The sequence below is a fragment of the Trachypithecus francoisi genome, unplaced genomic scaffold (genome assembly GCF_009764315.1).
Source record: "Trachypithecus francoisi isolate TF-2019V2 unplaced genomic scaffold, Tfra_2.0 Lachesis_group10, whole genome shotgun sequence".
In the NCBI taxonomy this organism is placed as follows: Eukaryota; Metazoa; Chordata; class Mammalia; order Primates; family Cercopithecidae; genus Trachypithecus; species Trachypithecus francoisi.
The window spans coordinates 8,694,228-8,721,997 of NW_022681455.1; the positions used below are offsets into that span (position 1 = coordinate 8,694,228).

At 37.0% G+C, this 27,770-nt stretch overlaps 1 long non-coding RNA gene across 1 annotated transcript in view; it reads left to right on the forward strand.

Moving 5' to 3' along the window:
- LOC117086707 overlaps positions 1-14,634 on the forward strand; it is a 310,696-nt gene extending 296,062 nt beyond the window's left edge. The window contains exon 5 of the long non-coding RNA XR_004438540.1: positions 13,410-14,634. This is a non-coding gene — a long non-coding RNA (uncharacterized LOC117086707). The remainder of the gene's footprint in view (positions 1-13,409) is intronic.
- Positions 14,635-27,770: the final 13,136 nt, after the last annotated feature.

Below are 27,770 nucleotides of genomic sequence, written 5' to 3' on the forward strand. Positions count from 1 at the left end.
TAATGCCTTTCCAAGTAGCAAAGTAATAACAAAATAGTCTATCTCTGGAAATACATTTTCATGGGATCTTTTCAGTTTATTTTGTGGATTTTTAATAAATACCTTTTAAGGAAAACATAGTGGTAAAGGAATTGGAGAAAAGCTAATGTTTCAGGACATGTTATTTGTCAAAATTATGATTGAGACATGACAGTTTCCTAACATTTTCTCCTTTAGTTTCTTTTAGAGAGTTTTTATTTGCTAGTTTATTTTAGGTTTATTCTCCAAGATTGTTGATCCCAGAGAGGAAAAAATGAAAAGGAATAGATAACTATCTAGACAAAATCTCCCCCTTGCCCTCTTAAATGTTATAATAATTTCTCATATCCTCTAACTTTTTCAAATATGCCTTTGGTTTTTATACCCATGGTCTATCCTGAACCTCTTATTTTTTCCCCACTCTGACACTGAAGGCCTCATCTCTTACTAGTGGACACAGAGTCCCTCTTACTTACTCTTGGAAAAAGCTACAGTGCAAGGGTTTAAGCAAACACATGTATTAGGCTGTGTATGGTTTGGCCTGGGAAGTAACTGACAAGCTCAGGCCTCCCACAGTTTTCCCTGGGAACCTTTACTGAACTTCCTCTGTGGCTTTGTTTCCTCTTCAATTAAGTCAGGCTCTTTCTATTCCCAACTCCCCTGCTCTTCTTCGGTAGTAAATTGTCATTCAGGTGCATGTTCTCATTTGCAAAACCAGAGGGTCACTTGTATGTAGTGATACGTTTGAGTCACCTGGCATTCTGTCATCATTATCTCATGTTGGCATTAACGTCCCTTTTCTCCGCCTTAACTCTCCTTAATTTACTCAGAGTCCAAATTCCTGCTCACTGCATCTGTTTTCACTACTTGGAAAAGAACAAAGTGCTAGTTCTGATCCCCATAGGGGCCAATTACCTTCCCCGTTGCTCACCATCACATATTTCATCTCCAATCCAAGCTGCCATTGAACAACATGGGTTGTTCAAGTCACAGTTAAGGGAGGAACGAAGGGTAGACTGGAGTGAGAGAGAAGGCAAATATTTTGAATAGATTTGTACAAATCCATCAGTGCACCTGGAAAAACTGCATAGCAGAATAGACAGAGCAGAGGTGTTAGAATTAGAAACTAGCCTTCAAATCTAGCCTTTGTGGCATCTTCACTGTTTGTCTTTAGGAAGTTGCATAACCTCTATAAACCCATTTTTTTAATATATACAATGTAGACAATGATGACTATCTTATTGGATTGTTGTAAGGAAAAAAGATAATAGATAATATATTCAAAGTGCCTGGCACTTGAGAGAGAAAAGCCCTAAATAAATCATAGTGATTAGTTTCACTAATACTGAAATAGCACAGCCCTGAATATAACTTGACAATTATTCATTGAACGACACCTAGTTACTCTAGTCTGTGTATTAGAGTTGATAGAGTGTATAAAAGAGGTATAAATTGCAACTTTTTTTTTTTTACCATTACCTCATCTTCAGCTTTGCCTACTGAATAATATCTAATACTTTAGCAAGATATTCAAAGTTCTTTCAACTTGTCCTCAGCCAATTTTTTTTTCAAACTTCCATTTTTTCCCTTTGCTTCCACAGTCTGCCTTATTGCCAAACCAGGGGGCTCTCAACCGTAAAACTCCTTGAGTTTCCTTCGGCTGAAGACACCACAATGAGGCAAATCCTACTCATTTAAAGATCTAACCTAAATGTGACTTTCCATGTGGAGTCTTTCTTGATCCGGTCTTCTACCCCACCCTCACAGGAAGGGTGATTTATATAAAACACAGCATGGAAAGCCCTTAATATGCCTTGCTCCCCTGCTTTTATCTCCCTTACCTTACTTGTCTATCTTATCTGTCAATGTTGTAAGTTTCAGCTAGCAAGACTTCTTCTTCTTCTTTCTTCTTCCTTCTTCCTTCTTTGTTCTTTGTTCTTTCTTCTTTCTTCTTTCTCCTCCTTCTCCTTCTCCTTCTCCTTCTTTTTTGGAAACGCAGTCTCGCTCCGTTGCCCAGGCTGCAGGATGGAGAACAGTGGCGCCATCTCGGCTCACTGCAAGCTCCACCTCCCGGGTTCAAGCCTTTCTCCTGCCTCAGCCTCCTGAGTAGCTGGGACTACAGGCGCCCGCCGCCACGGCTAATTTTTGTATTTTTACTAGAGACGGGATTTCTCCATGTTGGTCAGGCTGATCTCCAACTCCTGATCTCGTGATCCGCCCACCTCGGCCTCCCAAAGCGCTGGGATTACAGGCGTGAGCTACCGCGCCTGGCCGGCCTCTCCTTCTTTAGCAGAGGGAGTAAGAAGAGAATTGGAGCTCCGCTGCTTATCAGCTGCGTGTCTGGGACAAGTCGGGAATCTGTTTTTACATCTGTAAATGGGGGTTGTCAATAACTTGTGGAACTGAGCAGATGTGTATAAAGCACCAGGCACATAATGGGAGATTGCTTTTTAAATATGATAGTGGCACTTCTACCTGGATTTATACATGGTTGTGGAAGTGACTGTCACTAGATTTGAGTTCATCAAGGCCAGGGACAACCCTCAAGTATCACTGGAACTCCATTACGATCACAATGCCTAATAACTATTGATTAAATGCACACATGCCTTCATGTCTTTCCTTCTTTTCTCCAGAAATACTGCCCCTTGGCAGGCTCTCATGCACTGAGGTGGCTCCAGCTAATGTCTAGGTGTCTGTGTGCCTACTTTTCTAAGCTCAAGACACCTGCTGTTACTTTTACATAGTTGGTGGCTCTTGATGGTTCTTAAAATTAAAGTGAGAATTTTAAACATCCCCCACGTTGTCTTTTATTTTTCTCCATTTCCTCCACTAAAAGAGACCTTCCTTTTGGTTCTCTAAGCAGGGTTCATATATTTAACTACACGTCTTGCATGTCACGGAAAACTAAAGCTTTTGTGCAAGCTAAATAATAGGCTTCAATGGAGCAATGTAATTCCAAATAAAGAAAAAAGCAGGGTGATTGATTAGTTTACCAGGATAGAAATTAAAGTTCTGAAATAAGATTTGAGCAAAATAAAAAAGGCTGCTTTTTGCATTCTGGCTTGGGGAGTTTTATGGTGCTGTTTGACTTTTATTTATTTATTGTTTTTAGCGTTAGAGAAATTTTTATTTATTTTTTATTTTTTATTTATTTCCGTAGATTATTGGGGAAACAGGTAGTGTTTGGTTACATGAGTAGGTGCTTTGGCTTTTAAAAGAGGATGGTCACTAATCTAGTGAGAGAATGTGCAAATGAGGACACAAGCAACATGTTTGATTTAAAAAATCAAGTATGCTTTTAAAAGGATATTAAATGCAGAGTTTGTCTCTAGGTCTGACTTGCCGGCCCACTTGAATGGGTTCATACATTTTGGGAATCAGAATGTCTTCCTGCTGAGTGGAAGCTTACCAGGAAGCTCTGAAAACTTCTGATAGTTTTCACTTGCCTATTTTTTGTCAGAGGACTTGAGTTGATTCAGTTAATTATGCCCCCCCTCTGAGTTCCATTTTCATCTGAACCCACATGGCAAAGCTGTACATGATACGTGCAAATAAGAATTCATCTCTGGGGAAAGCCTTCTTACAGGAGTGCCTGCTTCCACTTTGTGGGATGCCAACAGTGTGCTGGGTTTCAGGGCTACCACCCCAAGAAAGGAGTTCATCTTGCCTTTTCTCCTTTCAATGTTAGTGCCAAAATATTATATTTTACGTACATTCGAAGAATAAGGTGAGGCTGTGAAAAAGACATTTCTATTAAAACTAAAATGATAACTCATTTATTTTAGGAATTTTCTTCCATCCTAATAATGTTGAGGGATATATCAGATAGTCTTTACTTTCACCTAGGTGTCATCAAAACTCAAGCAAACATCTTACACTCAGCTCAAATCTTTCTAGCTTGTTACATTTCAATTAAACTTTTATTTCACAAAAATGAGAACGGAGTAGATTTAAGCTCCAGAATGACTCATTTCTCTCTATGGAGATATATTTTTCAAGATTCAAATAAGGTATTACATTAGTTTTATAAACAAAGAAAATTGAATGCCAAGCCAATATTTTTTATATGGTTCATGAGACTTTATTTTAATTTTTGGTTTTAGGCAGCACGCGCGATCATCACAGAGAGCCTCCTGAGATTCAGTTTGCTTTTGATTTATGGATTTTCTAACTGAAATACCATAGTCACATAAATATTTTGCTGGAGCCCAATCTTTCTAAGATATCAATTTGGAGTTGTCAGTAAATCTTTGGTTAGAAAGTGTTTCAATGCACAGTACATGTTGCAATGAGCTCTGGGACAGGCAAACTGAGGCTCAAACCCAGCTCTGTTCCTTGGGAACTCCGCAACCTTAGCCAAGTTTCTTCTCATTTCTGTGTAAATAGGTGTCTTGATGCCTACAGTGCACAGTGATTTTGAGAATCAGATATTTTACAGTATGCAGAGATCCTCACGGTGTGCCTGGCATGTGACGGGATGCAATTGCTATGTTATTGTGTGGTCCCTGGACCAACAGCACGCATGTCACCTGGGAAATGGTGAGAAATGCACATTCTCAGCCTTACCCCAGATCTATTGAATTAGAAATCTACAATTGGGGCCCCAAAAAGAAGTCTTCCAGGTGATTCTAATGCGTGCTCAAGTTTAAGAAACTGTCAGAGTGTCTTATAAATTAAAAAGCAACATTTACTGACTCAGCTCAACAGCAGTTTAGAATTATCCTAGAAACTTAGTACATAAGGTGGCTGGTACTTATTTTAAATATCATAACGAGAAGGACAATCTTCCTTATAAATATGAAATCTTCAGATACAGATAAAATGACTGAAAATTGCTGATAGTTTATTTTTTTTTATGACTGATAAAAGGTGCAGTACACCAATTATCTTATTTAATCCTCAAGACAAACTCAAGGAAGGGTTGCTATTAGCAGTCATACCTTGTTAAGCAAGTACTTGGACTACAGAGGACAACTGAACAAAAGTGATAGAGGTGGGCCTTCCATTCTAACAAATTCAGGAAATTTAATGCCTAATCCCTATTAGAAAAATAGTCTATGAAATCAAACTGACCATAGAAGTCTTCTTAATTTTGATGAGATTGCTAAACAGACACAATTTCATTCCAATTTTTAAGCAAGTGTTAGAGTTCCCCAGAAAGTCTATGAAAAGAGTTTTCCTCCCTATTCTGGGTCATAGCAAAGTTTTTCACCTTCTTTCTGGAATTTATCACAGCCTGTATCATTTATGAATGTTTATGTACACACACACATACACAAATGCAAACATATATATTGCTAGAAACTTCATGAAGGCAGAAATCACATTTGTCTTATTCACCCTTTGTAGCCCAATGTCTAGAACAATGCCTGGAACATTACTTGAACTCAAAAATTATTAATTTAATATAATAAATGAATGAGCAAATCTCTACTAGCGCTGGTAAAAATTTCAGAGACTCATGGCTCTGGAAAACAGTCTAGTCCCTTTGAACTGAAGAAACCATGACTGAATCTCCATTTAGAAAGCCGATAGATTCATTTTAGTAGTTTTAACATTAACATGGCAAACACACCCACAAGTCATGAGATCAATGTGACATTCATTCAGCCATTAATCATAGAGACATATGCGTTGAGGTTGAAAAGGACATTGGAGAACATCTAATCTCTCCTTGTGCAGATTGGGAATTTGGGCCCAGAGGTTAAGTGGTTTGTTCAAGGTTAAATGCTGATCAGGGGCTAGGCTGGAAGTGATGCTGGAAATCAAGGTCGGCTGATTCCTGGCCCATCACTTTTCTCACTCTAGACTGTCTTCATTAAGTGTACTGGCCCTGATTGCATATGGGCACGTAATATCTAAACTGCAATCATACCCTGGATCCTTCTATAATGTAATGCTTAATGTGAGTGACAAACACAAATGCAATTTTCTTTTAAATTGGCTTTGCCACTAATAATCTATGTAGTCTTCAGCAAATTAACATCATTGTACCTCAGTTTCTTCATATCTAAAGTTTGAAAAAATAATAGTTTCTGCCTCACAAGATTGTGAGGATTAAAGGAGATGAGTTGTGTAAAGGGTCTAGAATGGTTCCTGACAGGTAGTAAGCTCTCTGTAAGTGTTAGCAATTCTTACTAATAGTATCTTGGGTAGGAAAGTTTGCTATGGGATATTTTCTTCCAAGTTGACTCTAACAGATAAAAAGTGATAAAAAGATAAAAAATGAAACTGTGGCTAACAGTGAGTTTTCACAGAACTCAGACAAACAAGAGTTTCCCAATTTCTATCTGTGACTAGATGAGCAGGCAGTATTCTTTCTTGCTTTTTAGTCCCATTTGACTCTTGGGACTGGGACTATCAGTTCATATTGTTTATTGAAAGTTTTGTATTCAGGAAAATTTGACTAAGTACAGCAGAGCAGGGTATGTGGAGTGACTTAAATTATTACCAAGAGTTTTGGATTATAAGCACAAATTCCATTTGAAATATGCAATCCACAAACAAGAAGTCCATGTGGTTGAAGTTATATGGTTGATACCTTAAGAAGAGAAGTTCAGAGTCTTTCACGTAAGCATGCAGTTTATGATGAGGAAAACAAATTAAGGTGAATCTTGCTTGAAAAAAAAGACACGTTTCTGAACATTTATACAAATTAAATCTCAAAAATTCAGATTTAAGTATTGCTATAAAATGTTTATTTACTAAAAAAAAAACACAGTGGAAATATATTATAGTTTTCTTTCTATTCTAGAGCGAAATCTACTTTAATTTGATTGAACGATGAGGAAAATACCTTATATGGAACATTGTATATAGGACACAGTGGCTCATGCCTGTAATTCCAGCACTTTGAGAGGCTAAGGTAGGAGGATAGTTTGGGGGCAGCAGTTCAAGACCAGCCTAGGCAGTATAGTGAGACTCCAACTCTGGGAAAACAAAGAGAACCTTGTATATAATATACAGTATATATATTATGCATAGTGTACATATACTGTGTATATACAGACCTGTCTACATATACACCACATATAAACAAACACACACATATACATATATAGACACATATGTACACATATGCTTGTATTTGTGTCGCATTTAAAAATGCATCTATGCCCATTACAAAATAAAATTCTAAACTGAGTTGAGCTAATAAGTCATGTCATTCACTGATTGCTATGCAATTAGATTTATAGCAAACATAATAGATCGATCAGGTCAAATTGATAGGAAACAGGCTAAGGCACTCTGGTGGCATTTGCCACTGCCATTATATTCTCCTAATTAGGGGACTGTAACTACTTAAGCCATTTACAAGATGGTCAGTAGAGCATTCACATGAGAGGAGCTTAGCATACAATGGAAAATGTATTTGGAACATAGAATGTTTGGTTAGAGTCTGGCATTATTCTTTTGCTTTTAAAAACAAAGAGACATAAAAACCAGTTTCTCTTGTTTGTTTTAGGATTTCATTCTGTGTAATTCTATGTAAATTTGACTTCTTTTTGGGGACCCCCGAAATGCACACTTACTTCTTACAGGCATATCATGTTTACATTCCAAAATGGAGAAAAGGCCTGCGTTGAAGGCTGCGCTAGCACGAAGTGGAAACTTCAAAATTGGCTCTGAAGATTCCATTAGAAGAAAGAAATTGTCAATTATCCATAATTAATATTTGCTGAGGACTCAAGGGGGCTTAGCAGGTATGAGAGGATGTCAAACACACCCACAAAAAGTTATGTTATTTCAAGTTAAATATAGATTTTCTTGCAGAGTTTTCCCACTAGTACCATATTTTTTCATTCCTTTAGAAATCTAGTTATATATTTTTAAAGAAGGGTTAACTGTATATTCTTTAACTTGTTTCTTTTTTACTTCTCCCCGCGGCAAAAAGGAGCAACGACAACAAAAATAAAAGTTTTTATGATCCTGCTGAATCAAGGTACTAAAACATGAGTTAAATGAAGAGGCGTGGTGGTTTTAATGAAGAAAAATAAAACAATTTAAGCGTTGCCAGGTGGAAAATGAAACAATCTCTTTATATGGAATGTATAGAAAGGGATGAGGCACAGGGATGTTTTGGAAGGCAGTTTCCAATGTCAGGAATTTTTTGCCATGGTCTTTGATCTGCAGGCCAATTTCAATCTTGGTCTAAAAGAAAAAATGAAGAGGAAAACTATTACTTGCTTTAATGAAAAAAGTCTCGGTGAACCAAGACTGACTATGGAAAAACAACCAGGAGAAAGGGTGCTGATTCAAATAAATAAATCTTAAAACCAAAAATCAAAATGAAACTAAAATCTCCCAAACACACACACACACGCACACCAGTTCCCAAACATCACCACCACCAAATGCTTAATATGCTGTCCATACACAACTATACTATTATTTAGTATCCTCTGACTACAATTTCTTTTTAGTGAGTAGTACTTCTCTTTCTTTCCAGGCTAGGTTGTTAGTATTATCTGCTAACTCTCTTATCCACATAATCCAGCTTCTAAAATTATGTGAACAATCACCTACCTATGAAACATGGCCCATAGTAATTGATGTTTCTCATTGTCACTCTGCTGGTAGAATGTATTCTGATTTTGTTGCATGGACTGACTTTTACAAGTAAAAACCACATTAATGTTAAAGAAAAAGTGTCAGGGATGTTGTTGCCTCTCTTTGGTGCCCTGCCACAGACAAAGCCGACTTGGGCATCTATGGCTATATCCCAGATATAAGGAAATCTGGATAAAATAGGGCTTGTTTAAAGCAAAGCAAAGCAAAATATTTAGCTATGCTCAAAAACATGAAAAGGGAAATCTTCAGTTGCCAGGAAAAGAAATGCAAAGTCGTGGAGTTGGTGTTTCAGGGCTTTCGGGCTGAATATTTTTCTTAGGCATTTGGGTTTCCATACCAATGGAGACCAGGGTCTAAGACACTGTGGGATGTGGAAGTGTTGTTTTATCTTTTGACCTGGATAAAACCACCACAAATCTAATGTCCAAGGGAGTCTCCTGGAAGCCAGGCACCCACCCTTAGATATAGATAGAAACAGAAGCCCCGTGAGAAACTAGAATTCCACGCTACTGTGAATACAGGTTAAAAAGTTCTGTAACTTGGACAAGAAACTAATACCATAAAACTGACACATAACCCTAAACTAAAACTGAAAACCAAATGCAACCAATGAGAAAAATCCTCTTGGGGCTGGAGATAATCGAGAAATCTGAAAAGGAACTTAAAATGGTAATGTTTAGAATTTTCATAGATGAAGAAATGATTGTATCTATGTTACAGAAACAAGGAAAGCAGATTGGAAAGTGAAACAGATATAAATTTTAAAAGTGAATTTAAAATTAAAAACTTAAGTGAAAAATATATTAGATATATTTCTACCAATTCTGAAATTAGATATATTTCACAAAGGATGTGGGTAGGGGAAGTAGAAAGTAAACTACTATTTAGTGAAGACTGACTTAAACCCAACAAACTAACAGCTTTTCAGTTGAGGGCTTTCTCCTTAATTTCTTATAAAACCATCTAGGCAACAAACTTATCTAAATTATTTATTTCCTTTACATCCTTCAAATTCTAAAAATCATGATTGATTTGCAAACTTTAACTCATAGCATTATTTTCTTTTTTGTTTTATTTATTTTTATTTTTTTGAGACGGAGTTTATCTCTTGTCACCCAGGCTGGAATGCAATGGCGTGATCTCGGCTGACTGCAACCTCCGCCTCCCAGGCTCAAGGGATTCTCCAACCTCAGCCTCTGTGTAGCTGGGACTACAGGCACCCGCCACCATGCCCGGATTGCATTATTAGTAGAGGCGGGGTTTCACCACGTTGGTCAGGGTTGTCCTTTTGTCTTGATCTTGTCTGAGAACTGAGCATGATTTCTTCCATTCTACAATGCTATAAAAACATGCTCAAGAGCTTTTTGCTCATAAATTCTTCAGGAGTTGTTTTTCCGTTATTTTCTAAGAAGAGAACTGAAATAAAGCAAATCAGATTCTGCACATCCTTGTTCTATTGTGCCCATTTTTATAGAAAAGATTCCTGCATCACCCACATTCAGGTCTCAGACCTCTGTTGCAATCGACGTTAAACACGTCACTCTAAAGTAGCTAGACTGTAGGCAATTTCCTTTTCCCAGCTATTTTTCTGTTTGTTATTGTTTTTTTCCTAAGGCACATACCAGAGTTCTGCTTTCACTTCTCTGAATATTCGTTTAGCCCAGAGGTTCACTCTAAGCAGCCATAATGCCACTTTCTCAAGACATCAATAAATCTGATATATTTTGACTATTTATCTCACAGACAATAAATATCCTTATCCAAAGTACATTTCACGAATTAGCTCAAATTACATTTGGGCTGCTTCGGAGCTGCAGAGAAAGGTGCCAAACATTTGATACAACACAAAATTGCATTTAACTTCAAGGGAGAACAAAACTTCTGATTCTCTCATTACAAGTAAAGGGGAAGAATCTGTGTGTGTGTGTGTGTGTGTGTGTGTGTGTGTGTGTGTGTTTTAAATCAGGTCGTTTATTTTCATTTATCTGTCATTTTTATTAAAGGACTTCATAGTGAGGTATGTTTCCTGAAGTTTAGGGGTAAATTAAAATGAGCCTATATGTTTAAAAGAGTATGATTCATCTTTTAGATGTTTTATTGACCGCTGTTGATGATGAACTATTAAAAAGAAAGTGAGAAATTGGGAAACATTGATGCAAGCTTGACTTTGGCACGCTTTAGCTCTCTTCCTTTTATCTGTCTTCTCTTTCACTTATTGGCTGTTTTCTGCCTCACCACAGAACACTTTAGTTGGTGATACTGGAATAGTGAAGTTTCCTGCTAGTTGGAAATTTAAAACTTGCTATCATTATGCTTTGCTTCACTACAGAAGAGCTTCACAGGTTTTCCCAACCAACTTTTTCAGTGTATGACTGCCAAGGTTGTATTGTGAGACATTCTCTTAAGAATAAAATTTAGCCTCTGAATCTGGGGGAGGTGAGCACTATGTTGTTTAGCCAATTTACTGATTTTTCTTGTTTTTCTTTTCCTGATATCTAGAGCCCTCAAACCAAAATATTAGCCAGCAGGCATTTCCCAGAGAACAGGAATTCAAAAATGAGTTCTCCATGATGTAGTATGTGCTCTTTGGAATTCACAGGACTTTTATAATCAATATTTTCCTTCCTCTTTCACGATGACACTCAAATAGAATGACAGTAATGAACTAGCAAACTTGGATAGGAGACTACCATGTCCTTCTAAACTCCATAAAAAGTAAACATAAAAATCTTAATTGATTTTATTCCAGTTTAGTCAAATTGCATGTTGTGTTTTTTTTTCCAATAAAGTAATGAAAATTTGTTGAATGTCTACTGGGTGTAAAGCACTGTGCTTGTTGCTGAAGAGGAATCCAAGTACACATTACGTGTGGTCCTATGTACATCAGCTTTGCCGGATATAGGGGCCTCTACATTTTACTCTGTGTCTAGGATTGAGAAAGTCATTCTACTCTGAGAACAATAAGCTCGTCATTTGGGTATGAGACTTTAATTATCTAATTGAAGAGCTCCGACTCAGAAAACAGATGTCCACAGAGGGAACAGTCGTTTGTTCTGACCATCTTTAGTATCCTTGCCCATCATTTTAAGAAAACAGTGATGAGCAAAACCTGCAATCAGAGGTGTTTACAACTGGTCACTGGGAAGATTGAATGCTATTGTGGAAGAAGTCTTTGGGGACCTTTGGCACAGGCTCTTGCTGACTTTTTTTTCTGGTATAATTATTACACTATTATTATTGAATTATTATTGATATAGTGATACGAATATTATATCTGGTACAATTCAATACAATTAGTATTGAATTAATTATTATTCAACTGGGTAGTATTTATTCTTTTTCTATTATATGACAGAGTTTATATAAGAATAGGCTTCTTTGCTTCTTGTTTGGAAGAATTCACTGGTGAAGATTTCTCAGCCTGGGTGTTTGCTTTGGGGAAATATCTTACTAACAGACTCCATTTCTTTTGTAGATAGAGGCCTATTCAACTTGGTATGTCTTCTTGTGTTAGTTTTTTGGTTGTGTTTTTTCAGGAATCTGTCTATTTCATCAAAATTTTTCCATTTATTGGCACAGAGGATATTGTCACAGTATCCTATACTTTTAACACTTTAAAAAATATCCATAGGATTGCTGTAATGACTTCTTTTTCATTTCTTTTTTTTTTTTTTTTGAGACAGAGTCTCACTCTGTCGCCCAGGCTGGAGTGCAGTGGCCGGATCTCAGCTCACTGCAAGCTCCGCCTCCCGGGTTCACGCCATTCTCCTGCCTCAGCCTCCCGAGTACCTGGGACTACAGGCGCCGCCACCTCGCCCGGCTAGTTTTTTGTATTTTTTGGTAGAGACGGGGTTTCACCGTGTTAGCCAGGATGATCTCGATCTCCTGACCTCGTGATCCGCCCGTCTCGGCCTCCCAAAGTGCTGGGATTACAGGCTTGAGCCACCACGCCCGGCTTCTTTTTCATTTCTGATATCAATGATGTGTTTCTTCTCTTTATGACTTCTTTTACTTTCCTTGGACTTAAGTTGGCACACACTTTTCTACTTTTAAATATGAATATTTAGATCATTGATTTCAGCCTTTTATTTGGCTTTCATCTAAAATGCATGTATATATCTTGTAATATTTAAAATATAATATTTATGTTCACATATTTATTAGATCTTTAAATAATAAAAATAATGACGTAAATATTTATTCACATATTTGTTTACATATTCATTTATAATATTTATATGCTACTACTTAAAATATATACATATATAAAAATATAAAATATGTTTTATATAAAAATATAAAATATATAAATATATAAAATAATTATAAATGATGTTTATAATAATTATATATATTTATAATATTTATGTATATTTATATTTGATATTTATTTTTTAATGTATTTTATGCATACATTCACAATTATGCAAATATTCATATAAAATATTGTAATATGTGCATACTTAAAATACATAACATATCAAAACTTGTGTTAGACAAGGGAAACGTTTATTTTCATTCTATCAGGAACTGAGCTGCCCTGGGTCAGGTTGTAGTTTTTGTCAGCTTCCTCCTAACTCGTGTCTATACTGCTCCAAGGGTTAGTCCCCAGACACTGGGGGTGTTTGCTCAAATCCCCAGCTCCTTGGTGGGTTTGGAACTGCAATATTTATTTCCTAGGCCCTGTAAAACTGCTGAAAACTCTGTTTTAATTTTCAGAGTCTCAGTTTAGCTTCTCAACCTCTTGCTTCACAGCTAAAGAATATGGTGAAGACCTTGACCTTGTGCTCACTTGTTCGTCCTCCCCTTTTCTACAGGATGTAAGCTGCCTTGAGGCCCTGAATTCAATTTTTGTCTCTCCATTGCTGTGAAACTGAGAAGCTCAGCTGACCTGTTGGCCTCCTGGCCCATGTCTTGACCTCCAATTTTTCACCTTGTACCTAAAGCCAAGAATCAGCAACTGCTCCAAGGAAAAAAAATGGGTCTAAGAAGTAAGCTCATCTCTCGTTGGTTCTCCTTTCTCCAACATCTTGGCCCCTCAATTCCTGGTTGTCTCGGTGGCTTTGTGCTGCTTTCAAACTTATAACTTTGTGTTTCATCTGACTTTTCATTGTTCTTGACAGGGGTTTCGTTGTACTCCTGTGTACTCAACATAGCCAGGAGTGGAAATCCTGGCATGAGTAACAGAGTTTTTCACTCAGCATTTCTATGTGGTATTTACAGTGCTAAGGTCTCTTTTTAATTAACACAAGACAATTTTATTGTCTTGTAATTATAATTTGGATGAATATTGTATTATACATAATAGGAAACATGCATTCTCTAAATGTATAAATAAAGGTTTAGAAAATTTAATTATGGATAGAGTTCAAAAATGTAATACATCCTCACACTTATAAGTCCAAATCTGTGTTTATAAAAGCATTCTAGTTACAGAACTAATTTTATGAAACTAGTTTTTGTTCATGATCCACAGATATACTTTTATTTTGGGTTTTTATTGTTGTTGAAACAATATTATTATTAACAAGCACTATTTCTATTCCAGCATCACTTTTAATAAGCCATGTAGCTCAATATGGCAATGTAGTATATTAGTTTAGATATAAACCAGTACACATTAGACACATTGATGTACAAATTATTTATTCATGCTGTTTTAAAATGACAGAATATAAATAATGAAATATTTACTTCAATCACTGATTTTTAGTATAATAATTCATTAAATATAGCTTGCCTGTATAAACGGGGTCTCTTTTAAAGGCTCATTGACAAATGTTGAGGTCTCCAGAAAAGTGATAATGTTAAATCAATTAGATTTTCAAGCCAGGTGGATATAAACCTAGAATTTGGAGGTAAGACTGATGGACGAAGATTAAATAGCCCTGTGTTAATTAGCCAGTAGCAAAAGTCCTGCTGCCTTTGAAAAATATTGATTGAAGCTGATTGATGGACTTCATGGATGGAAAGAGAAGCAGATTATGGGAACTGGGTAGATCAACTCATGAAGCTAGGCTCATTCATTAGGGAGATGTAAATAAAGTTGTACTATTTATACATGCTGTCTGATTTGCTTCAAATATGTTTTTAATAGTTTTTCAGTTTTCTATCTACATTGTGCTGACAACGTATGCTGAAATAATATCTTTATGCACAGAAAATAGAAAAAGGGGAAGGTAATTGCTCAGTCAGTTGTCCCTTTAAGCCAATGAAATTCCACCACAGGGAGATGCCTCTTTGTGCTCCCAGATGCTTGCACTGTGTGTTCATTCATCAACATAGAGCTCTTCATTTTGCCATTTCATACCACATCAATGGAGAAACCACAAGTAATTTAACTGTTAATATAGCTGCCGTAGCATTTCAAGTACAGACAACACATTATTATTATGTATACACTAAATCAACCAATATTGATCTATTCTGGAGCATGTATGGACAGAACATCATGCAGACACTGGGGAAAATACAAAAGAAGATCTTAAAGTCTACTGTGTCCACTGGGAACCTATGCATGCTCTACATTCATACCCCATCTTGGCTCTTAAGACTCTTAGGGAAATTACAACTTAAAATTGAGATTTGAATACTTGGTTCTACCTGTCCTTTCTCTCCAACATATGACGCCATTTTCCATTGCCAAACAGAAGCAGAGCACTGAGGTCATTAACTTCAATCGTATCTAAATCGCACAGTCTGATAAATCACAGGGCCCAGTTTTTTTGCCTCATATGTTCATTAAAGGTATGACCACAAGGCCATGTTTAGAAGAGTGGCAGGAATGAGTTTCTTTTCTTTCTCTTTCTTCTTTTTTAATTTCTTTGCAAAGTTACTATATATATAGTTGGATTCAATTTTATATATAATGGGCAGCTGAGGCTTATCACAAGAATGCAAGATTGATGAAACCTTTGAAAATTAATTTATGTAATTAACCATGACAGACTTAATAAAATGAAAAACAAAACATATGACCATTTTGATAGATGCAGAAAAAGTGTTTGACAGAATCTAATATACATTTCTCAGAAAACTCTATGACTAGAGGACAACTTTTTCAATTTGGTCAAGGGCATCTACAGCTAACATTAAGCTTATAGTTAATTAGTTAACATGTTTCCCTAAAATCAGGAAGAAAGCAAGGATGTCTGCTCCCACTACTTCTATTCGACATAGAACTGGAGGTTCTAGTCATGCAGTACAGCAAAGAAAAGATATAAAAGACACCTAGTTTGGAAAGAAAAAAAAACCTATCTCTATTCACAGTTGATATAACCATCTATCTTAGGAATCTACATAAAAATATTAGAACTAGTAAGTGTATGTATAAGATCAATATTCAAAAATCAATTGTATTTCTCTTTTTTTTTGAAGTTACATCTATATTTATTACTTTGCACACTATCACAGACCTTTTTTCTCAGTTCATTCGAAGCAAGTAGCTTGTTCCCACCCGCACTGAAAGGGAGAAAAATTAGACTCCACCTCTTTAAAAAATTTTTTTAAAATTATATTTTAAGTTCTGGGATACATGTGCAGAACGTGCAGGTTTTTTGCATAGGTATACGCATGCCTTGGTGGTTTGCTGCACTCTGATCAAAAGGAGAAAATGAAGCTTTATAAGATCTTTCACTTTGTGAACAGATATGTACATGATGCAGTTTACTGACCTCCTCCATGACTGCTGCTCTGTATAGATTTCCACTAATCACAAAGGGAAAAAATAGACTTCCTGTTTAGAAAGCTACTTTAGCTATTGTAAAATTGTGGTCCAACTAAGCACAAATTAGAAACACCACAGGATGAGTTTCCTGAGCAGTAAGGAGGAGAGGCTTTTCTTGTCTCGTGCACCTTATAGCATATCTAACTTCAGGATGAGCTGTGGCTGCAACCACTGGAGAGGTGCAGAAATCAATCTTGTAATCAGCTCTTCCTTCTAATGCCTGCACAAGCCCTACTCGTAACTGTCTCCTTAGCCATCCTCTACCTTTACTTTCCTCTCAACACCCACCCCTTATACTTGTCCAGAGTCTCTGGGCACCACTGGGAGAGGGCTTTGGCCTGGGGGACCACAGCTAGAAGGATTTCAGTGAAAGCAATGCTATTTTCTATACTGATGCTTAAGAAGAGACAATGGCTTAGAAATAAGGGCCTGGAAAAGTAAATAATGAAGTTCAAGAATAGCATACTCATGTATGAGGCAGTTTGTGAGTCTGAGATGACACATTAGGTAAATGAAATTTGCATGAGTTTAGATTGTTTTCTTTGTTAATTTAAGTTGGTGGTGGATGGCCAGCAATTAAGTAGAAGTGTTAGGCAGAGGGCAAGCTAGTTCAGGAAGTTTCTGTGGCAGGTGATTTGTAATAGACTGAACATTTGTGTTCCCCCCAAATTCATAGGTTGAAATCCTAACTCCCAGGGTGATGGCACTAGGAGGTGGGGCCTCTGGGAGATGACTAGGTCATGAGGATGGATTCCTCATGAATGAATATAATGCCCTTATTATAAAAGGGGCCACAGAGAGCTCTCTTGCTTTCCTTCCACCATGGGAAGACATAGGAGGAGGATGTCATCTATGAAGCAGGAAGCCCTCCCCAGACACTGGATCTTCAGGTGCCTTGATCTTGGACTTCTTAGCCTCCAAGATGGTGAGAAATGGATGTTGTTGTTTAACCTATCTACTGTGTGGTATTTTTGTCATAGCAACCCAACAAAGTAAGACAGAGATATTTTTTAGAGACAGGATCTCTCTATGTTCCCCAGACTGGTCTTGAATCAAACTCCTGGTCTTAAGATGCTTTCATCGCAGCCTCTCGAGTAGCTGGCAATGTAGATGAGTGTCTGCAACATCATTTAAGATCAAATATTTACTGATTGTTTTTTAATGAACACTTGAATGGAGTTTAATTGGTGTCATACTCTGTCATAAAAACAAAAAATATTAACTAATAACAACTCCAGGAGTTTGGTTCTGTTATTGTCCCTGTACTCTACAGGGAGGAAACTGATAAAATCAAGAGGTTGTGTGACTTTGCTGAGGCCCGTGACCAAAAAGTTGCAGGGCAGGGTCTGCACTAGGCAGGCTGCTGCTAACCTCCTGGGGCCCTGAAGCACTGTGTGCTGCACCTCAAGAAGGGTCACTTAACCAAAAATTAGGGGACAGGTTTTGCCTTCAATGAGAACAGAGACAACTTCTCCCAAGACTAGCGATTTGGGATCTTTAGCTCAGCTTTGGGCTTGGGAGTGGAAAAAAGGATGGAATCCTAAAAGAGAAATCTCAAGCATCGGATTTAGAAGGGGGAGGGTGAAAACAGATGTGGCTGAAAAGGGAGCCCACTAATGGAGTGACATGATTCAGAAAACCCATCACTGATGGAATTTGTAGAAAACTGGAGTCCCTGGCATTTTGACCTTGGGCTGACCTAAAAGTGGCTCTCGTGGGAGAGGCACTGTGAGGCAAGTGGAATTACAGGGTAAAACATTTTAAGCCAAAAAAGCAAAATTTGGGGGGGTGGAAAAGGCAGCCCTGAATGACTTAGAAGAAAAGGCGTGGGGCAGGAGCTGATGGGAGGCCCTAGGATTCTTACTGTAGCAGGCTCCCTCAGGCACCCTTCGCCACCACCACCTCCTTTTTCCCTATCCCTGCTCCTCTCCTGCCTCATATGTTCAAACCACCCATGTAGCTACTGCAGCACCTCCCTGGGGCAACTCCCCTGCAAATACTCCTCCAACCCCCCATGACTTCTCCCATCTACACATCCTGAACTTAGCTTCATGCCCCAATGGTTACTTTTCAGACAAATAGAGTCATGCATCACCTGACAGCAGGGATATGTTCTGAGGGACATGTCAGGCAATTCCATCATTGTGTGAACATGAACACCATAGCGCGTACTCACACAGACCTGGATGATGTAGCCTACTGCACACCCAGGCTATGTGGTAGAGCTACAAACTGTAGCTCTCCTAGGCTACAAACCTGTACAGCACGTGGCTGTCCCGAATATTGCAAGAAATTGTAACACAATGGCAAGGATTTATGTATCTAACATAGAAAATCTACAGTACAAACACAGCATATAATTTCATGGGACCACACTATCTTGTCTGTGGTTAGTCATTGACCAAAAGTTAGGTTATGAATGTGTATGGATACTTAAGTGCACCTGTTCTAATTTCTTAGGAGGGCAAGAATTAAATTTAATTCAGTGAATATAAAAGAGCAATTCTATGGTGGTTAGATTCATAAATAATAACAAAACGGCAATGCCATTTACATTATCGTTCTTATTGTTATTAATAGATAACTTCACTAATACTTGGTAAAAAGAGTCGGACACGTCACAGTTAATCCTTACAATAACCCTGGGTAATAGGCACACTTCCTATATTTAAATGAGGACACTAAAACTTAAGGAGTTTAAATAATTTGCCAAGGGTAGTAAGTAGGCGAGCTAGGATTTGAACTCAGACTTTTCGTTACAAAGTCTTTGATCTCAACCCCTAGGTCATATCAGTTCAGATATAAATTTAAACTGGAACTCATAAGGATACATATATGCAGGAGATATATGTAGCTAGGTGAAATTGTTAATTATTTCTACTTATATGAACCTAGTTTTTACCGTTGATAAAACGGAGATGAGAATTACCTAGCTCATCGGGTTTAAGCTAAACACTGTTAGTGAAAATGCCTTATAAACTATTAAGTGTAAATAATTACAAAATGCTCCTACAATGGATTGATAATGTCTGTGGGAGGGAGACATGCACATACGTATCCTTACACATGCATGAGGTTACAGCTTGCTTGAGTGACTGGGCAAACCATATGTAACCAATCAGTGAGTACACCGAAAAGCCATGTGCCATTCATATATCATAGGTACTATTGTAGAGACAACAAACAACAGAAAAAATTGTCCATGAAGGATCAGATTAAGAATGAACAGCTAATGAACTGGAGGAAAAGTCAAGAGGGAACAAACTTACCGAAAGTTTCCTAACCATCTAGTTTAATGAACTGACCAACACGTTGAAAAGAAAGTGGTAACTGAATTAACTATTTCATAAGAAAACATTTGAGACATATTTTGAATTCTTATCAGATTTAATCAATGTGAAACCCTGGGATCTCATAGTTTTCTTGCTAGCAGTTGACATTAATGAACTTTGGACAACTCAAGGCATCACTAAATAATTTGCCTTTTCCTCCAATGTAGAAAATCTTTAGATGAGTCCATTTTAATTCAAAATTTGTGTATCCAGTGCTTTTTGTCTATTAATTTAGATTTCCAGGGTCAAACTTCTACCACTGAAAGTAAAAACATATAACATCCAATAAGACCTTTAATAAAGATAATTCCTATTTATACCTTTAATGTTTTGGAGCAGAATTTGAAGTTTCTAGTCAGCATATTTCAGAGACCTCTCACTAAAGATTGTTTACCTGTGTCCAGCTCAACACCTCTGCAAGTCAATCACTCACCAATAAACTTGACTTCCCGGACTGAAGGCTGTGGGGAATGGGTTACAGGTGATGCGAGGCCACAGCAGCAAATGTCGTGGATGTTTGCTTGCTGCAGCTTGCCAAGCTGACCCAAATCCAGTGGAGCCTTTGCTTTCCTGCTAACCACCGTTTTTCCTTGCCACTTTTCCTCTCCTCTCCCCTTGTTTTGGATAGTGTACAGTGTCTTTCAAAGCAAAAGTTAGTACTCAAATTGTTTTCTGCCAAATCCAGTAAATCTAACAAATTTTGACTGATGCCTGCTAAGTACAAATGGTAAGAGCAGCATGTGAATCTGAAGATTTTCAAAAAGGGATTCTGCAATTAGCATGTGGTCCTGTGTTCTTCCAGCAGGTAGCAAAAAAGAGAAACATCTAACAGTAGGGTTTACATCTCAACAAATATCAAGCAGACCTAAACTATGCATTAGGATCTTGGCTTCCGTTTATGTCTGGGGGTGATCTTGTAAGTTTCCTTCCTGGGCATGGAAGAGAAAAATGCTTCTCTTCCCAGGGAGACATGAAGGCCCCAGTGACTGCGGCATTGCCAGGGGCTGGCTGTGAGGCAGGCAGGAGCCAGCCCTCATTTGGTGCACACTGTCTATGTGCACAATGCTGCAGGAACATGCAGTGAATAGACAGGGAAGGACAGATTTGCAAGCTGCATGTGGAACTTTATGCCTTGTAATTCTGAACTGTGCCTCTTTGATTCTTAAAATCCCCTTCTGAAAATATGGTGAGTCACTGCCTCTGACCGTGGCCTGTCTACTGCTACACTGTGAAACTGTTTGAATATTGGAGGAGCAGAGGAATATGTGCCATGTTGGTTTTAATTAAATTTTGAAAAAGGCTCAACCATATCCTGTTTTTTCCTTCCATCAGGGATTCTACAATTATTAAATTAGGCTGGTGGTGTCTACTTTCAGAATCATGAATTTTTACCAGCAGATAATTTCTCTTTTTATTGTTGGATATTTTCTTGGTGCATTTTACAGCTCTCATCTTTGGCAGAGCTAATCTGGTTTTCGTCAGCCACAGTTCTGCTTGTTAATCCATTTATGGATTTTTACATAGTTTCTCCTTGGATGGTAAGTGTATTACCTCCAAGGATTCCTTTCAAGGCACTTGGTAGAACTTGCTCCTCTTTTCCTCTGTCCATAGTGTGTGTTCATATCATCCCTGCCATGCTAGCCGTTTGAACATTTCATTTCAGGGCCTGGCTGGAATGCTGTTAGAGGAACGTATTCAGAAAGCGGGCGTATTTCTAGAAAGCTTTGTATAAGTTGATTTACCTATATTTTTTAAATGAATGTTCTTATTTGTCTAGAAATTTACCCAAGCATTTGTAGATCTTTTTTTCTTTGTCTGGTACACTGCTAAGCACAGTGAGGGATACAATCAAATACACACACTCACCTTCCCCCCCCGCCACACCCTCAAACTGAAAAATATAATACCATTTTTGAATTCTACTGAATGTTGAAAAGAGAATTAACCTCAATCCTTTTCAAATCCCTCCAAGGAACGGAAGCAGAGGAAATATTCCTAACTCTGCATATTAAGCCAGTACCCTGATACCAAAGCCAGACAGACATCACGAGAAAAGAAACTACTGCCCATATCCCTTATGAATAGAGATGCAAAAAAGTTCCACAATAGTGAGCAAACTGATTTTAACAGCATATTAAAAAGATTACACCGCAGGTGCAAGTAGGATTTCTCCTAGGAATGTGTGGGTGGTTCCACACACAAACATCCACCAAGGTAACATACTGCAGTAATAGAATGGAGGGAAAGAAATGTGTGAGCATCTTAATTGATGCAGGAAAAGCATCTGATAAAATATAACACTGTTTCATGATTAAAAATAAACACTCATAACTAACTAGGAATAGAAGGGAACTTCCTAAACATGATAAAGGGCATTAATGAAAAACTCACAGCCAACTTCCTACTTACTGATGAACGATGGAAGGCGGTGCCTCCATGATCAGGAATGAAACAAAGATGTCTGCTGTCACCACTTCTATTCAATGTTGTACTGGAAGTTCCAACCAGAGGAATCAGGAAAGAAAAACATAGAGGCCATTCATTTGAAAGGAAGAAATAAAACTATCCCTATCCACAGATGACATGATCTTACAGAAAATTCTAATGAATTCACCAATAAAACTATTTAGACTAATAAACAAAATCGGAAAAGTCTCAGGATATAAGACTAACGTATGAAAAATCAGTTGTGTTTCTTTACAGTAGCAATGACCCATCAAAAATAAACTTCAGCACATTCCATTTACAATATCTTCAAAAGAATAAAGTGTTCAGAAACAAATTTAACCAAATAAGTACAAAATTTGCCCACTGAAAACTCTAAAATATTGTTGAAAGAAATTAAAGGAGACAAAAATAATTATAAAAAGATCCTGTGTTAATGGAATAAAAGACTTTATATCATTAAGGTGGTAGTACTTCCCAAATTGATCTATAGAGTCAGTGTAATCCCAGTCAAAATTACAACATTGCAAGGAACCCCAAATATCCAAAACAATCTTGAAAAAGAACAAAGTTGGCTCACAGTTCTTAATTTCAAAACTCAATACAAAACTATAGAAATAAAAACAGCATTGTATAGGGATAAGGATAGAAATGCAGATAAATGGAAGAGACTTGTGAGTCCATAAATAAATCATACATTTAAGGCCACTTAAGTTTTTTACATGGGAGCCAAGATTATTGAATGGGAAAGAATAGTCTCTTCAACAAATGGTGCTGGGAGAACTGGACATCCCCATGCCGAAGAATGAATTTAGATTCTTACCTTATAGCACATTCAAAAATTAACTCAAAATAGATCAATGGATTAAATATAACAGCGAAAATTATAAAAGCCTTAGAAGAAAGCATAAGGGTACATCTTTATTACCTTGGATTTGGCAGTGGTCCTTAGATATAACACTAAAAGCACAAACAATAACAAAAATATATAAACTAGACTTCATCAAAATTAAAATCTTTTGTGCATCAAGTGACACTTTCAATCAAGTGGAAAGATAGCCAACAGGATGACCAAAAACATTTGCAAATTATATATCTGATAAGGACCTATCATCCAGAATATATAAATAGCTTTTAGAATTCAATAACAAAAAGGCAAATGATCCAGTTAAAAATGGGCAAAGGGCTTGAAAAGATATTTCTTCAAAGAAGATAAGAATATCCAAAAAGCCCAGGAAAAAATGCTCAGCATCATTAGTCATTAGAGAACTGCAAATCAATACCATCATCAGGTACCACATCACACCCACTGATCTGACTAGGGTGAAAACACTTCAAAAGTGTTGTCAATGATCTGGAGAAATTTGGACCCTCATACGTTGTTGGTGGGAAGGTAAAATGATGCAGCTGCAGTAGAAAACATTTTGGTGAATCCTCGAAAAGTTAGACACAGTATTACCATACGACACAATAATTCCATTCCCAAGTACATACCTAAGAGGGTTGAAAACATATATTCAACCAAAAATATGTGTACACACGTTGATAGCAGCACTATTCACAAGATCCCAAAGGTGGGAATGATATCCAGGATCTAATGAATAGATAAACAAAAAAATGATAGATTCATACAAGAAAATATTATTCAACCATAAAATGAATGTGCTGCAACATGGATGACTCTTCAACACATTATGTTAAGCGAGAGAAACCAGACAGAAACAACACATGTTGTATAATTCTATTTAGCTGAAACTTCTAGAAAGTCAATCCATATATACATAAAGTAGATTAGTGGTTGGCAGCGGCAAAGAGGAGGGGAAAAGGTGGAGTGACTGGTTAATGGTTATGAGATTTTCTTTAGGGATGATGACAATGTTACAGAACTCGATAATGGTAGTGGTTACACAACATTATGACGGTATTAACAGCCATAAATTGTAGTCTTTAAAATGGTGAAGTTGTATTATGTGAATTTTACCTTAATAAAAAGATTATAAAAAGTATACCATTTCCAAGTAGTTATAAACCTAGCTGAGATGGAACTAACATTCATGAAAAATCAAGTAGAGGCAGTTCTCAGCACAGCAGTGTGAAACCATAAAATTGTTATGCAAGCTGAAATCATGCAAAGAGAGCTAACGATCAGTAGAAAAAGTTAATGGTGCTCTTGCTTGGAAATTTGTTAAAACATTAAGAAATTTTATAGTGCAATCAGAAATGACAATAATGACATTACAACTGATCACATAGAAATACAAAAGAGACTACGTTGAACAATGCTGGGAATATAAGTTGGAAAATTTAGAGGAAATATGTATAAATTCCTGGAAACACACAACCTTCCAAGATTGAATCAGGAAGAGGTTGAAACCCTGAATAAACCAGTATTGAGTTCTGAAATCGAATCAGTAATAAAAACCTACCAACCAAAAAAGCCCTGGACCAGATGAATTCACAGCCAAATTCTACCAGATATACAAAGAGGAACCCATGCCAATCCTACTGAAACTCTTCCAAAAGATCGAGGGATGAGGGAGCTGGCTCCTCCCTAACTCATTCCATGAAGCCTGATACCAAAATCTGGCAGAGACACAATGAAAAAAGAAAACTTCAGGCCAACATCGCTGATGAACGCTGATGCAAAAAACCTTCCACAAAATACTAGCAAACCATATACAGCAGCATATCAAGAAGTTAATTCATTGCAATCAAGTAGGCTTTATTCCTTGGATGCAAGGTTGGGATTGGTTCAGCATATACAAATCAATAAATGTGATTCACTACATAAGCATAATTGAAAACAAAAAACATATGATCATCTCAATACATGCAGAAAAAAGCTTTTGAAAAAATACAACACTCCTTCATAATAAAAATTCTTAACAGACAAAGAGTCATCTATAACATAAGTGCCATCTATGACAAACCCACAGCAAACATCATACTGAATGGACAAAAGCTGAAACCATTCCCCTCGAGAACTGGAACAAGACAAAAATGCCCACTCTATCCACTCATATTCAACATGATACTGGAAGTCCTAGCCAGAGCAATTGGGAAAGAGAAATAAAGAAAAGGCAGCTAAATAAGAAAAGAAGAAGTCAAACTATCTCTCTTCACTGATGATTTGATTCCACACCTAGAAAACCCTAAAGACTCCACTAAAAGGCTCCTAGAACTGATAAATGTCTTTAATAAAGTTTGAGGATGCAAAATCAATGCACAAAAATTAGTAGCATTTGTATACACCAATAACGTCCAGGCTGAGAGTCAAATTAAGAACACAATTCCATTTACAATAGACACAAAGAAAATGAAATACCTAGGTATACAGCTAACCAAGGAGGTGAAAGATCTCTACAAGGAAAGCTACAAAACATCACTTGAGGGAATCGGAGATTACACAAATAAATAAATTCCATGATCACGAGTTGGAAGACTCAATATCATTAAAATGGCCATATTGCCCAAAGCAGTTTACAGATTCAACATTAGTTCTATCAAACTACCAACATTATTTTTCACAGACCTAGAAAAAATTAGTCTAAAATTCATACAGAACCACAAAAGAGCCCAAATAGCCAAAGCAGTTTTAAGCAAAAAGAACAAGCTGGAACATCACACTACCTGACTTCAAACTATACTATAAGCCTACAGTAATCAAAACAGCACGCTACTGGTACAAAACAGACACATGGATCCAATGGAATGGAATACAAAACTCAGAAATAAAGCTGCACATCTACAACCATCTGATCTTCAATAAGGCTGACAAAAACAAGCAACGGGGAAAGGACTCTCTACTCAATAAATCATACTGAAATAACTAGCTAGCCATATGCAAAATGAAAGTGGACCTTGCCTCTCACCATATACAAAAATATACTCAAGACGGGTTAAAGATTTAAATGTAAGACCTAAAACTATAAAAGTCCTAGGAAACACCCTAGGAAATACCCTTCTCAATTTTGGCCGTGGTAAAGAATTTTTGGCTAAGTCCCCAAAAGCAATTGGAACAAAAACAAAAATTGACAAGTGGGAGCTAATTAAACTAGAGAACTTCTGCACAGCAAAAGAAATTATCAACAGAGTAAACAGAGAATCTACAGAATGGGAGAAAATATTTACAAACTATTCATCCAACAAAGGTCTAATATCCAGGATCTACAAGCAGCTTAAGAATTCAACAAGCAAAAACCAAATAACCTCATTAAAAAATGGACAAAGGACATGAACAGAAACTTCGCAGAAGAAGACATTTGAGTGGCCAACAGACATATGAAAAAATGCTCATCATTACTAATCATCAGAGACATGCAAATCAAAACCACATTGAGATACCATCTCACACTAGTCAAAATGGCTATTACTAAAAAGTAAAAAAAAAGGATGCTGATAAGGCTGTGGAGAAAAGGGAACGCTTATATACTGTGGATGGGAATGTAAATTAGTTCAACCACTGTGGAAAGCAATTTGGAGACTTCTCAAAGAGCTTAAAACAGAGCTACCATTCAACCCAGCAATCCCATTGGAAAAGAAATCATCCTGCCAAAAAGACAGGATATTCACATGTATTTTGCCGTGCAATTCACAAAAGCAAAGACATGGAATCAACCTAGGCATCCATCAATGGTGGATTAGAAAAAGAAAATGTGGTATGTATGCACCAGGAAATACTATGCAGCCATAAAGAAGAATAAAGTCATGTCCTTTGAAGTAACATGGATGGAGCTGGAAGTCATAATCCTAAAATTAATACAGGAACAGAAAACCAAATATTGCACATTCTCACATATGAGTGGAAGTTAAATATTGAGCACATATGGAAACAAATATGGCAACAATAGACACTGTGGACTAATAGAGAGGGGAGGGAGTGAGTAGGCGTGGGTTGAAAAACTACCTAGTGGGTACCACGTTTGCTACCTGGGTGACAGGATCCATACCCCAAACCCTAGTGCCACACAATATACCATGTAACTAACCTGTATATGTACACCCTGAATCTAAAATAAAAGTTGAAATTAAAAAAAAATCATTGTGTTGTTGATTATCAGTGTAAAAGCATTTGCAAATGAAATAAAAATAGTAAAACTAATATTTATTTACTTACTGTGGTGTAATTTAAATATTAAAACCACTAAGAATTAAAGGTTTTTAATTAAAAATGTATCTAGAGTTGCCTGAACAGTGTTTGCCTTTGTTCTTTTTGTATAGCTTCTGCTATGGAGAACTTATGTTCTCTATGCCTTTGCAAATTTTCGTGCTCTTTTCTCAGTTTGGATCAACTTCTGACGTTTTATCCTTTGCATTTTCAATGCCATGGATTATCTGTGAAGTTGTTTTCTTTTGTTTTGTTTTGTCAGCATGTTCATCCTTTTCAAAACAACCACATTCTTCTTTGGTCAGTAAGTTTGCCTTCACTAAGTTCCTCTGGCTGCACATCTAGAATCTCAAGAAGAGTGGCAGCATGCACATTCCATGGTCAGCTATTTCTTCTAGGACTCTGTTATATCTGATCCTACTTTCATTTTCAATATTACCACTTTTCATTTTTTGTTACATTGTCACCTAGGCTGACTAATTTTCTCTTTGGATAATCCGCATTTGTAAAATGTTACTTGGATTGATTGGTGAGAGATTAAGAGTCAACACAGCTACCCACCTTGCTA